The following is an 11639-nucleotide window of genomic DNA, read 5'->3' as shown; positions in this document are numbered from 1 at the left end:
GCAATCCGCAATGACATTGATTCAGCCAATATGCGATTTCCACACAACAGCACAGCACAGCACAGCGGCGGCCTCAGCCCACCACGCGGTCAAATCAGCCCAAACAATTGCCGATCGCGACAACCAAGCACGCGCAACACAAGCCAAAACAAACAGTCCCCAATGGACAAAACGGCAGCCTTCCAAACTGTGTTCCACTTCAAACAAATACACAGAAGGATCAACAAACATACCGTTTCTGATGGCTGTGATGCACTGCTGTCACTCGCGCGTTACACCCAGGGGTGGACTGGGACAAAAATTCAGCCCTGGCATTTTTGGCCATGGCAGCCCACCATGATTATTTATACGATATGTGGAGGCAGGGGCGTTGCTCCAAATTCTGGGCCCCTATACAAGAAGTCCTGATGGGCCCTCTGAGAGGCGGTCTTACAATGCAAACATGTAAAAGCTATGTTTGTCTATAGTCCAAAACGTATGAGTGACTGGTCCCTCTCTGAGCCAGATAACAACACAATGTTTCTATTGATGAATGACCAAATCATTACGCGTACTTGAACACAACCCCTGGTCTAATGACTCTTAATAATCATGCACACACACAGTGTTTCTCACAGGAATTTGGGAGACTGTGTCGTGGACCCTGGACCTTCTAGGGGGGTCCGGGGGAATGCTCCCCCGGAAGATTTTTTTTCAAATGTTAAAGTAAAATTCATCAATCTGGTGCACTTTGAAGAGAAAACTAAGGATAAATCAACTGTTTCCTATGTAAGCTATTTAGTAGGCTATTATTTGCTGGAATAATGTATAGACACAGATGACCAAAAAGCAGAAAGAAGAAATGTACATGTTTAAAAAATCCAGTCAGCTTCGGGAATTTTTTTCCTTTGTTTGTATTTTTTAATGGCCCAATATAGGCATTTGATCTTCGTAGCCCCGAACAATGTTATTTAAAAAATAACATAAATGTACTGACGAATGAAAGGCCCATGAAATATTTTTTTTCCCTAAATAACGTTTTTCTGGGCCTTCAAAGATCAGGGGCCTATATTGAGCCAGTAAAAAAATAAATAAAAAATAAAAAATATATATATTTTTTTGGGTGCAGCCCCCCTCTGCCTTGGGCCCCCCAAGCCTGTCCGCAGTCCGACGGCCCTGAACGTAACTGACCATCGTCAGATGCTCATAATTACGGAGTAGAAGTTGAATGCATGATAATACAATTTAATGCAGCCTCTGAATGGGCGGCCCTCTGCTGTGTGTATGTTTGGGCCAGGCCCAGCCTAGAACCAATCATAATGAGTAATGGCCTGGGACAAAGTTCTATTTAACTTTCAGGTGAAGTTGACAGCCTGCACGCACAATTATATGTCCATGGCACTCCCGAGAGGGAAGGGCCCTCGGCCCGGCCAAGTCACACAGCCGAGGGTCCATTTTAAAAAAAAAAAAAAAAAAAAAAAAAAAAGATTTTTAATTTTTTATTTTTTATTTTTTTTTTAATAAATGGACCCGGCCCGGCCCAAAATGCCTGCCGGCCCACCGGGACGATGCCCGGTATGCCAGATGGCCAGTCCACCCCTGGTTACACCGCTGCTGCTGTCAATTGTGTGTCTCTGATCCAAGGCGTCCGTGGAAAAGAGTCCAATGTTGCTTAGTTCGTTCACTCCAAAACATCGAGATCCAAGCGGTAAGAGCAACGTTGAATCCCGTCCATGCCGTGGTGTTTTTGGATTGAGTTTTCTGTTTACTAATTGTAGCGACTGCTCTCCAATAAAGGCCGCTAAGAGGCTTAATGGGCTCCAGGCAGTTACGCGTCCAAACAAATCTCCAACTCCGGTGATGAGTATAGTTTAAAGAGTTTAATAAATGAAAGGCAGAATTACAACGGATGAATGAGAACATGTAGATGGTGTTGAAAATAAACAAATAAAATATAAACTGCTGTAATTGAAGGTTATTTGACGTTGTTGACGATAAGTTGACGGTAAACAGAAAATAAAACAGGTGCGCCACTAACCCCCTTTGTATCCTAACCCCCGCCCGCCACAAGTGCCCCGGTATATAAACCACACCCACACCCACATGTGTCAATCAAAACGGAAGTGTTTGTAACTTTTCAAAATAAACAATTTTGGCCCCTACAGGATATATGATAATTGCAACAGACACCGTGTGAAGAGTTGACATGAGGGGAAAAAAAAAATCACGTCAGCACTACCGCATTGCATTTTCGAACGATAGCATGAATGCTAATAATAGGCACGAGCAATTAAATCAGTACTCACTCAGGTAGTTGAAGGGAAGCGGGAGGTAATGGAAGTCCAATAGAAGTAACAGCTGCGACAAGCTACGACAGCACACTAGCAACCCAGTAATCCATAGTCCTCTCATTCTCTCTCTCTCTCTCTCTCTCTCTCTCTCTCTCTCTCTCTCTCTCTCTCTCTCTCTCAGCCACAAATGTTTGTTTTTACAGTCCTGTGTTCATCATCTGTGTTTTAGACCTCTTGTTTTATAATCTAAGTATCTTTAAGAACACTAATCACGTTTTGTGGCGACTCAGTAATGAAACTGAAAGTAGATATAATATCGCTAATAAATAAAAAAAACGGTCAAAACAGCGTCCAAATGAGCTAAAATAGACAGTTACATGGCACACTTATTTTTAGTTAAGCTCTAACTGATTATTAATTTATTTTTTCACACGTTTACATGTTTTGAGGCGGAGGATACCTCCGACGCTCTCTGTCCGGCTCATCAGCACTCAGCTGTCAGATGAGCTGGACGAGCGGCAGTGTGTGGAACACAGCATTCAGTTTTGATCTCTCTCCACTATCAGACTGGCATCACTCATTTCACTTAGTAACTCTAATGTTATTAGGTATTTTTCTTCATCTCTTATCTATTCTGCACATACAGTTGTCAGATGGCGGACCCCAAACAATGTCGTTGCCTAGCAACTTGCTCGAAAATATTTAATTTTCCCGTGCGGGTAGATTTGACCCAGTGCATTGTGGGGCGGTTGAGTAGGAAAAGTATCCAATCGATCCATACCCAAAATCTTCCCGGAAGTTAGTACTCATCCGGGAATTTCTCGCATACCCAAACTCGCATACCCAACCGTCACATACTCAAATTGAAGTCTAAATGAGTATGAGTAGGACGTTAGTGTGGCTTTCCGAACACAGCCTATATGTATTTCAAAAGGGTGTAGGATATTGTACCGCTGTATAAATATTTGCATTGTATATTGTGTATGTTTTGTTGATTTTGCTTTGCATTTTTTTGACTCAACATCAGTATTAGTTACTATAAGGATAAAATTAAAAAATTTTAATAAATCTCTTTGAAGACTTTTCTGTTTCCCTTTTAACCTGTAATTTGTTGTAATTATTAGCCTATTGATCATTGTTATTTAATCTTTTTAATTCTCTTGTTTTTGTCTTTTAAATGCAGTGAATGAAAAGTAAAATATTTCTAGTGATGCGAGATTGAAGAAAAACGTCTCTGAACTGCTATCAGTACATGAGCAATATAATTTTTTTCAGGTAATTTGTCTGCCTGTATCTGTTCTTTGTTTATATTATCTCTTGCTCTCATGCAGCATGCTGTTTGTTCAGACAGACAGCAGGGGGCATCACGGGACGCTTCACTCTGTTGGTCGGATGGAGATTTTCCCTCTAAAGTGACTTCTAGTCCTTCAATTAAAAGTAAATAACACAAAGCTTTCATAGAAAAACAGAAGTGCGTGCAGAACTTTGTGTCCAAACTTTAGCGTCCATTAATATATTCATCTAAGTGCTGCGTGCCTCGTCGTCTGTTTGTCTGCATGTACACTAAAGGCAGGAAGCCAACATGACACATTCAAGTGCATCAGGAAAAAGCGATGCTGAATTTACTGCTGAACTCCGTTCCAAAAGACAAATGTGATAGTATCAATCTGACACATCTACACGTACAGATGAATAAACAAAGAAGGTGTGTGAAGCAGGAATACGTTGGTAGCTTAATTTAACTTGCTTTATTTAAATAAAAGGAAAACTGAGAGAAGGACAGATAAGTAAAACGAGGAGGAGCTTCTACAACAGGCTGCTGCATGCATGGTCACTCACTAACTCTTCTTCACAGAAACCCACGTTAGTGCCTTGATTCTCTGCCAGACTTAACAGTTGGTTAAACAGGCCTGTACAGGTACAGAGTTCCTCTTCAGTGCAATAAAGTAAATATGTTTTTATGCACAGCAGTCTCATTAGGAACCAGACTTCATGGATTATCAGTATGTTTAGGCCACACAGTAGCACCTTTTTCTATTTGACCTAATTTCACATTGTATTTTGTATATATTATATTTATCTATTGTGTCTTAGGGTTCAAAATCTTTTGGTCAGAATCAGAATCAGAAAATATGCTTCTGCAGTTTTTGTTTTCAACAGAAATAACACACAAGTCTGAGCTGCTTGAACACATGAGGATATGTCACAACAAGGGACTGGGTTCAAAATCTTTTGGTCAGAATCAGAAAAGATTTTATTGACAAAAAGGGTTTTACACCAACAAGGAGGTGTCTTGTTGAACAAGGTGCATGATACACTGAGACAATAAACAATGAACAAACAGTGTCAAGGTAGCATTTCACAAAGGGGAAAATCATTGGTAATGTCACGGCATCCAAGTCGAGTGATGCCTCTGGGGCCAAAAAGGGAAAAATATATAGCCATAACACAAGAATCTACTGACATCAGTTACATCATACATTTTTTCTTTCTTTTTTCAAAAAAAACTTTTTAAAGTGTCTCTTCATCAGTCCATAAGCCATGAAAAAGGCAAAATAAGGTCTTCATTCTTCAAAAGGCAAAAAAGTGACGGTGGTGTATGCAAGGGTGTCAAAATTCAAAAAGGGGAAAAGGTGTAATGCAAGGGGATATGTGCGTTCTGAGAAATGTAGTGTATGCAAGCATCTTTGTGTGTATCCATCAGTGCACTGGACATGGATGCTTCTGTGAGTTGCATCCTAGCTGGTTGCTCTTTTTGACATTTTATTTTCCTTCATTTGTTTTACTCATATGAAGCACTTCATTCTTTTTTCAACTTTGGCATAAACAGTGAGTGCTTCCAACGAAAGGCCCGGCGAGGCTTCACCGCACGCCAGCGGTCTATTGTTCAGCTCGGTACTCACATTTTACATTCATCAGCCGAGAGTCCTTTAGCGCTGCAAACGTGTCCAATCCAGTTTTCAGTCAGTCCAGAATCGAGATAATTTGTTAATGTCACGGCATCCAAGTCGACTTGGATGCCGTGACATTAAGTAAAAATTATATATATTCACAGCGTCTGCACCAGACTGACACCAGCTGCCATTCTCCAGTGAATTTGCAGGTTGCACAAAACACTATCGCCATCTTATCACTCAATTAACATTTAACATTATAAATAAACATTACCAACAATTAATACAGACTTATTTAACTTGAGGTAAAGGATGGCTGTAACAGGTATGCTCTGGTGAACCAGACCGTCATGGTCCAGAGCCTTTAACGCCAGATTTAAAAGAATCCACTAATCGGTGTAAAGAGGATCAGTGACATTTCAGATGAGCTGATTGCCTGCCGCTTTATCAACAACAGACTGCTCTGACATCTCGTCAATTTCCGGGAGCATTAAACGGCTTTATCAGCAACAGACAGTTCTGAATTTCTTCTGTGAAGAAAAAAAACAACAAACAACGATAAACAGGCCAGTGCAAAACCTCCTGCTACTGCCAGTCCAATCCACAGCCGCATGGGGCCTTCACTCTTGAAACCTGAAAATCAAAAACACACAGTCAGGAAACAGCTTCTCTTCATGTTTGACTCTCAGGAATCAACAGACAACAGCAGCTCACCTAGGTCAATAACCTTCAGTCTGATTCTTCTGAGTGGCGGACCGCCGATGAGGCTTCTCTTTTTAAGTCTTGAACCGACTCCTGCCACTCGGCACTCGTACGTTCCACTGTCTGTGATTCTCGAGTCCCTCAGAACCAAAGATATGTTTCCATCCTTCAGTCCTTTGTCCGCCAGCTGCACCCGTCCCTCGAAGGATGAGTGCTGGTGGGTTGGATCTGTATGTCCGTCTCTGTAGAAGAGGACATATTCTCGATGTACCAGGTCATCTCTGGTCCACTCCACAGCTCTGATGAAGGCATAATCAGTCTCACATTGCAGAGTGGCATGTTGTCCAATTGCCACTTCTACCAAGGGTGGGTCTAAAAAAACATAAGAAATACATTTTAAAAGGAAACAACAGTGAACACCACATCGGTTTAGACACAAAAAAAGACACTATATCATTTACATGAAAACAGCAAACGCAGGCATGAAACCGCAAAGTTCTGAGATCAACTCCCAGGGAGGAAACTTTGGAAAACACAACTGTTTCTTGTAAACTGCGAAACCATTTTCCCTGGTAACGCTGACGTCACGGCTCCACTTCACACATGGATAGTCTATAACATTTGCTGTCAAAATACCCACACGTGAGTTATAAAGTTAGAAGACAACATGCACGGTGTCTCCGCGGCACCATCAGTGTGATCAGCGGAGAGTGTCGTGCAGGGCTCAAATATAACACTCGCCAATTTAATCTAAGCGATTAGTAAGTTATTGAGACCACCCGCCACTTTGGCTGGGGAAAGATTTGTGCTCTGCCGGTTTTTCTAGCAAAATAAACTTGTGTCACCACCTGTAATGCCAGGGACACGGCTCTCTCTACCTTAAAAAACACTATCTATAGATCAGCGTGCAGCGGTTAAGTTACTGTTCAACAAACAGAGCATTAAGCATTCACAGTAAAAGCATTTCACTGGCTAAATATTAATAGCATCTCACTGGACAAAAGTGAGTTGACTTTTATTTTGAAGTACGCCTAACAGGAAGATAGCCGCTCACAAAGCCCCCCCTTCACTATCAGCATGTGTTCTGTTTTCACGAGTTCAATGCGGTGAAATAAGAGGACAGAAAGCTTGTCATTTACAATACTTGTAACCCCAAGCTTACACCAACCGCTTTATGAACGTTAGTGGCATTAATTTTTCGTTACAGTAAGGTTTTATGCATCAAATTGTACCAGAAGAGCTATCTACTAGGCTGTGTCACTGTGTCACCGCTTACTATTGGCTTGGCATGGCTGCTACACTGCTACTACAGCGATTTCGTCCCGTTTTCTCTGAAAACATGTGCACGAGTGAAGTTCTCAAATCAATTGCATCTGCACGTGTTAACTTTTGAAACTAAAAACGGGAAAACTGTCACGTTCTCACCGTGTAAAGGGCCTCTTAGTTACATTTATTTCCAACCACCAAAAATAAGCAATGAACATTTACTTGAGCATTTCATATATCACATTTATCTATACCTATAGATATCTATCTATAAGATATACTTATATCTTTGGTTAAAATGTTTATTTCTAACATGAATCACAAAACAACGATCATATTTACCAGAAGTCGCTTGAGAAAGGAGAATCAACAGAAGAGAAAATGTGTGAGTCCCCATTTTGAACCTCGCCACCTGCTCGACTGTAAGAACTTGTTTTTACCTGTTTGAGCATGAGGGCGTAGTTAAAAAATGATAAGTTTTAAAGTCATTGCGCTCTTCATGGACTTTGTCAGACCTTGGATACCTATAACATTGTTAGTGTGGCAACAGAAATGAACAAATAAAATAAAATTACAATGCTTTAATGATGGTGTTGAGAGACAGAGATGAAATGTGTCAGAGAGGGGAATGACATGCAGAGAACGACTCGGGCTGGATTCTAACCCGGGTCTGCTGTGAAGAGGACTGAGACTCTGGGGGGGGAGGGGGGGGGGGGGGGGGGGGGGGGCAGGTCGTTCTAAAAACTACGACTACTTTGGGGTGACTGTGGCTCAGTTGGTAGAGCAGGTCGGCCAATGATCGAGGGGTTGGCGGTTCGATTCCCACCCTGCTGCTTGTGTCATGCTCGTTGTGTCCTTGGGCAAGACACTTCACCCATCTTGCCTTGTGTGAATGTAGTGGTCTGAGGGCCCGTAGGTGCGAAATGGCAGCCACGCTTCCACCACCTGTGTGACTGTGTGTGAATGAATGGAACCTGGAACCCTGTAAAGCGCTTTGAGTGCCTAGAAAAGTGCTATATAAATCCAATCCATTATTATTATTATTATTACACTACAGGTGGACACATTACAGTTAATCCGCATTAAAACCAACATTACGTTCATACAACATTATCACCTTCATAAAAGGTGCATCTACTTTAGCTGGCTAAAGCTGTCTGTACAAGTCTGTATCAACACGTCTGTATGGCTGGTAACCCTGACACTGGTTAGAAAATGCTGATCTGTTGCACTGACAGGGTGTCTGAATGTATCATTGATTGTGGTTATGTTTTTTTTGTGTCTGTTTTTAAATGACGACTGGTTGACTCAAACTGAATTGCCCTACTGTGCTAAATAAAGTTGTTTGAATTCAATTGAAAACACTGGATTTAGAGAAACACAAGCTGATGGCAACAAACACTCAGTTGTATCTGAAATAGTACAAGTATAAATAGTTATCCAACCTAGTTTTCAATGTCATATAAACAGTACATCAAGTCAACATGGACTATTCACCTCCCTGCTATGAGATCTTATGAACCATTCTACAGTCAACATTGCCCTCTGCTGGGTAGAGCTGATTCTGTGTCTGTTCACCAACATGTGTTTCTGTCTGGGACGACACTGAGCATGTGCAGCTGCTTCATGATGCACTTTGCACCAAACTTGCCTCCTGCAGGCACTATAATACTGCTGATAATATCTATGTAGAAACTAGTCGCCACCTACAACATTCTTTCAATGGCAGCAGGATTTCGGTTATTTATTAAAAGACAGAAAGTTCCTTGCAGGTGCCGGCAGGAAGGAACAAGAAACATAATGATGACAAAGTAGGAATTTACAGGGAACAAAGAAATTAATCCAGAGAGGAAGGAGGTGGGATGTGCTGGTCATGGTAAAACCATCGAATATTAGTGGAATTTTACATATTTTCCTGAATTTCAGAATTAGTCCATGAGTTGTTTGTAGACGTCATAGGTTTATGTGTATATGTCTATTCAAGAGCCTGACCAATACATTGGTTTTACCTGTTTGTATGTAACCCACTCTGAGTAAACTGCTCTAGGTTCCTAAAGAGTGATATAACCTGTAACCACAAAAAAAATACCATGCAAGGTAAGTTGCAAGCAGTAACTTTTATTGCTTAATGGGCCATTAGGTGTGTTTCACAGTATAATGTGGTAACACAAATTAGGGCTGGCCCGAATTATTCGAATATTCGAATATTCGTTCGGAAAATTAGTATTCGGAGCTTAAATTAGTATTCGGAGCTTCGTTTTTTTTTTTATAATTTTTTTTTTTTTTTTTTATAATTAATTTTTTTTTTCAAAAAAATGTTTTGCAAGAAGCTAGTACTGCAATATAATGTCATCAAATAATTTTATATTTGGATATAAAAGTTAGTAATATTGTAGTAGTAGTAGTAGTATTGCTCATTTAGGAGGATATTACATCACTAAGTGTCATAGCGCATCCATTACTTCACCTCCGAGCGCGTAAATCTTCAACAAAATATGCAGATACTGTCAAAATCGGTTCCAGGGAGTATATAGGGATATAACGTTTAAAAAAAAAAAAAAAAAAAAAAATCTTTTTAATTTTTTTTTTTTTTTTTATGTATTTTTTGATGGTGTGTTTTTCTGGAACGAATATTCGAATATTCGCTCGGAAAAACCAACGAATATTCGAAGCCTGAAAAATGGTATTCGGGCCAGCCCTAAACACAATAAGCAGAAAAGTCCATTTCCTGCTACCTGCGTGAGAGAAAACCACACTGATGCACAGAGAGGAAGGAGGTGGGTTTTAGTTGGTGTGAGACCCTTGTAATGTTAATGTGCTGGTCTCAGATGGTCTCAGACTCTCAGATGACAAGGATCTAAAATGGAGGAATCTTTGTTACAGTGGATGCTAGGTGAGTACAACTTTCCATGTATTTGTTTCCACATTTATTCAATGATTCGGTTTAAAACAATGTCTGGTGTTTTTGTGCAGCAAACAGAGTGAATGTACAAGAGGTCAGATATGTATTAGCCAAGAGAGAATAAATGAATTGATCTCTTGCGGAGTAATAACAAAGTGCACACTAACACATAAAGGCAACTATTAGTATCTTTAAAGATGAGCTAGTTGGACCTTTTCGGGTTGAAGATGGCCTCAAAATCAACTCCCAAACCTACTGCCAGTTTTTAGAAGATACCTTCTTCAAACAGTGTTACAGGAAAAAGTCTGCATCTTTCAAGAAGACCATGATTTTTATGCAGGACAATGCTCCATCACATGCATCGAAGTACTCAATTGCATGGCTAGCCAGTAAAGGCCTTAAGGATGAAAAAATAATGACATGGCCCCCTTCCTCACCTGACTTAAACCCTATTGAGAACCTGTGGGCCCTGCTTAAACGGGATATTTGTGAAGGAAATCAGTACACCTCTCGGAACAGTGTCTGGGAGGCTGTGGTTGCTGCTGAACAAAAAGTTGATCGTCAACAGATCAAGAAACTGACAGACTCCATGAATGGAAGGCTTGTGACAGTTATTGAAAAGAAGGGTGGCTATATTGGTCACTGATTTGTTTTTTTGACATGTCGGAAATTTTTATTTGTAAGTTGAGTTGTTTTATTATTCTCACTTTAACAGATGAAAATAAACAAGTGAGATGGGAATATTTTCGTTTTTTTATTTAGTTGCAGAATAATTCTGCATACTAATAGTTGCCTAATAATAGCAAAACATATATATATATTCTCGTAAGAAAGACAAAACCTCACTTTTACTTTCGTAAACATTCAGGTTTAGGTTCATTAACATTTTGGATTGACCGAGAGCACTGTAGTTGTTCAATAATAAAATTAATCCTCAAAAATACAACTTGCCTAACAATTTTGCACACAGTGTATATACTTTATAATGATTCCTCACAATATCTCATTCCTTTCAGATACATTTCCTCATGTTTCTGCGCTTGTAACATTGGCAGCCATTTTGAAAAGAGAGTGAAAATATGCATGTTAAAGCTGAAACCAACCGAGTGTCATTTCTCTTTAGTTTCGATGTTACTGCTGTGCTGCTCCACAACCCACGGTAAGTCAACACACATTGACCAGATCTGGTGTATGTTATTATTGTAATATGAGGAATGTGGACAAAATAAGTCTTGTCAAAAATGCTAATTATCTCTTACCACATCTTACGGTTCACATTCACATCCTTATAATGTACATTTTCAATTTATTTTCTTCAGCCTACTGCATAGTGCACATATTGTAAATAATGTTCTATATTGCACATCTCAATTTATTTACTTATATATATATATATATTTATATATAGTACCGCGCTGATCTGCTTGTATCCCTGGTTTCACTTCAGAGGTGTCGGCCAGAACACCACTTATGGCCAAAAACGTCAGACTAATCATGAGACGAGGAGAGTAGGAGTATGGTTTATCCGCTCTTTATTTTCCTTCTTTCACAGACACAGCAGCATAGATCGCAGGAAAAGAAACAAAGGCTTAAACTCCGCTCATG

Source organism: Ammodytes marinus (assembly GCF_949987685.1).
Source record: "Ammodytes marinus genome assembly, chromosome: 9".
Classification (NCBI taxonomy): Eukaryota; Metazoa; Chordata; class Actinopteri; order Uranoscopiformes; family Ammodytidae; genus Ammodytes; species Ammodytes marinus.
Note: the sequence above shows the minus strand (reverse complement) of the source record.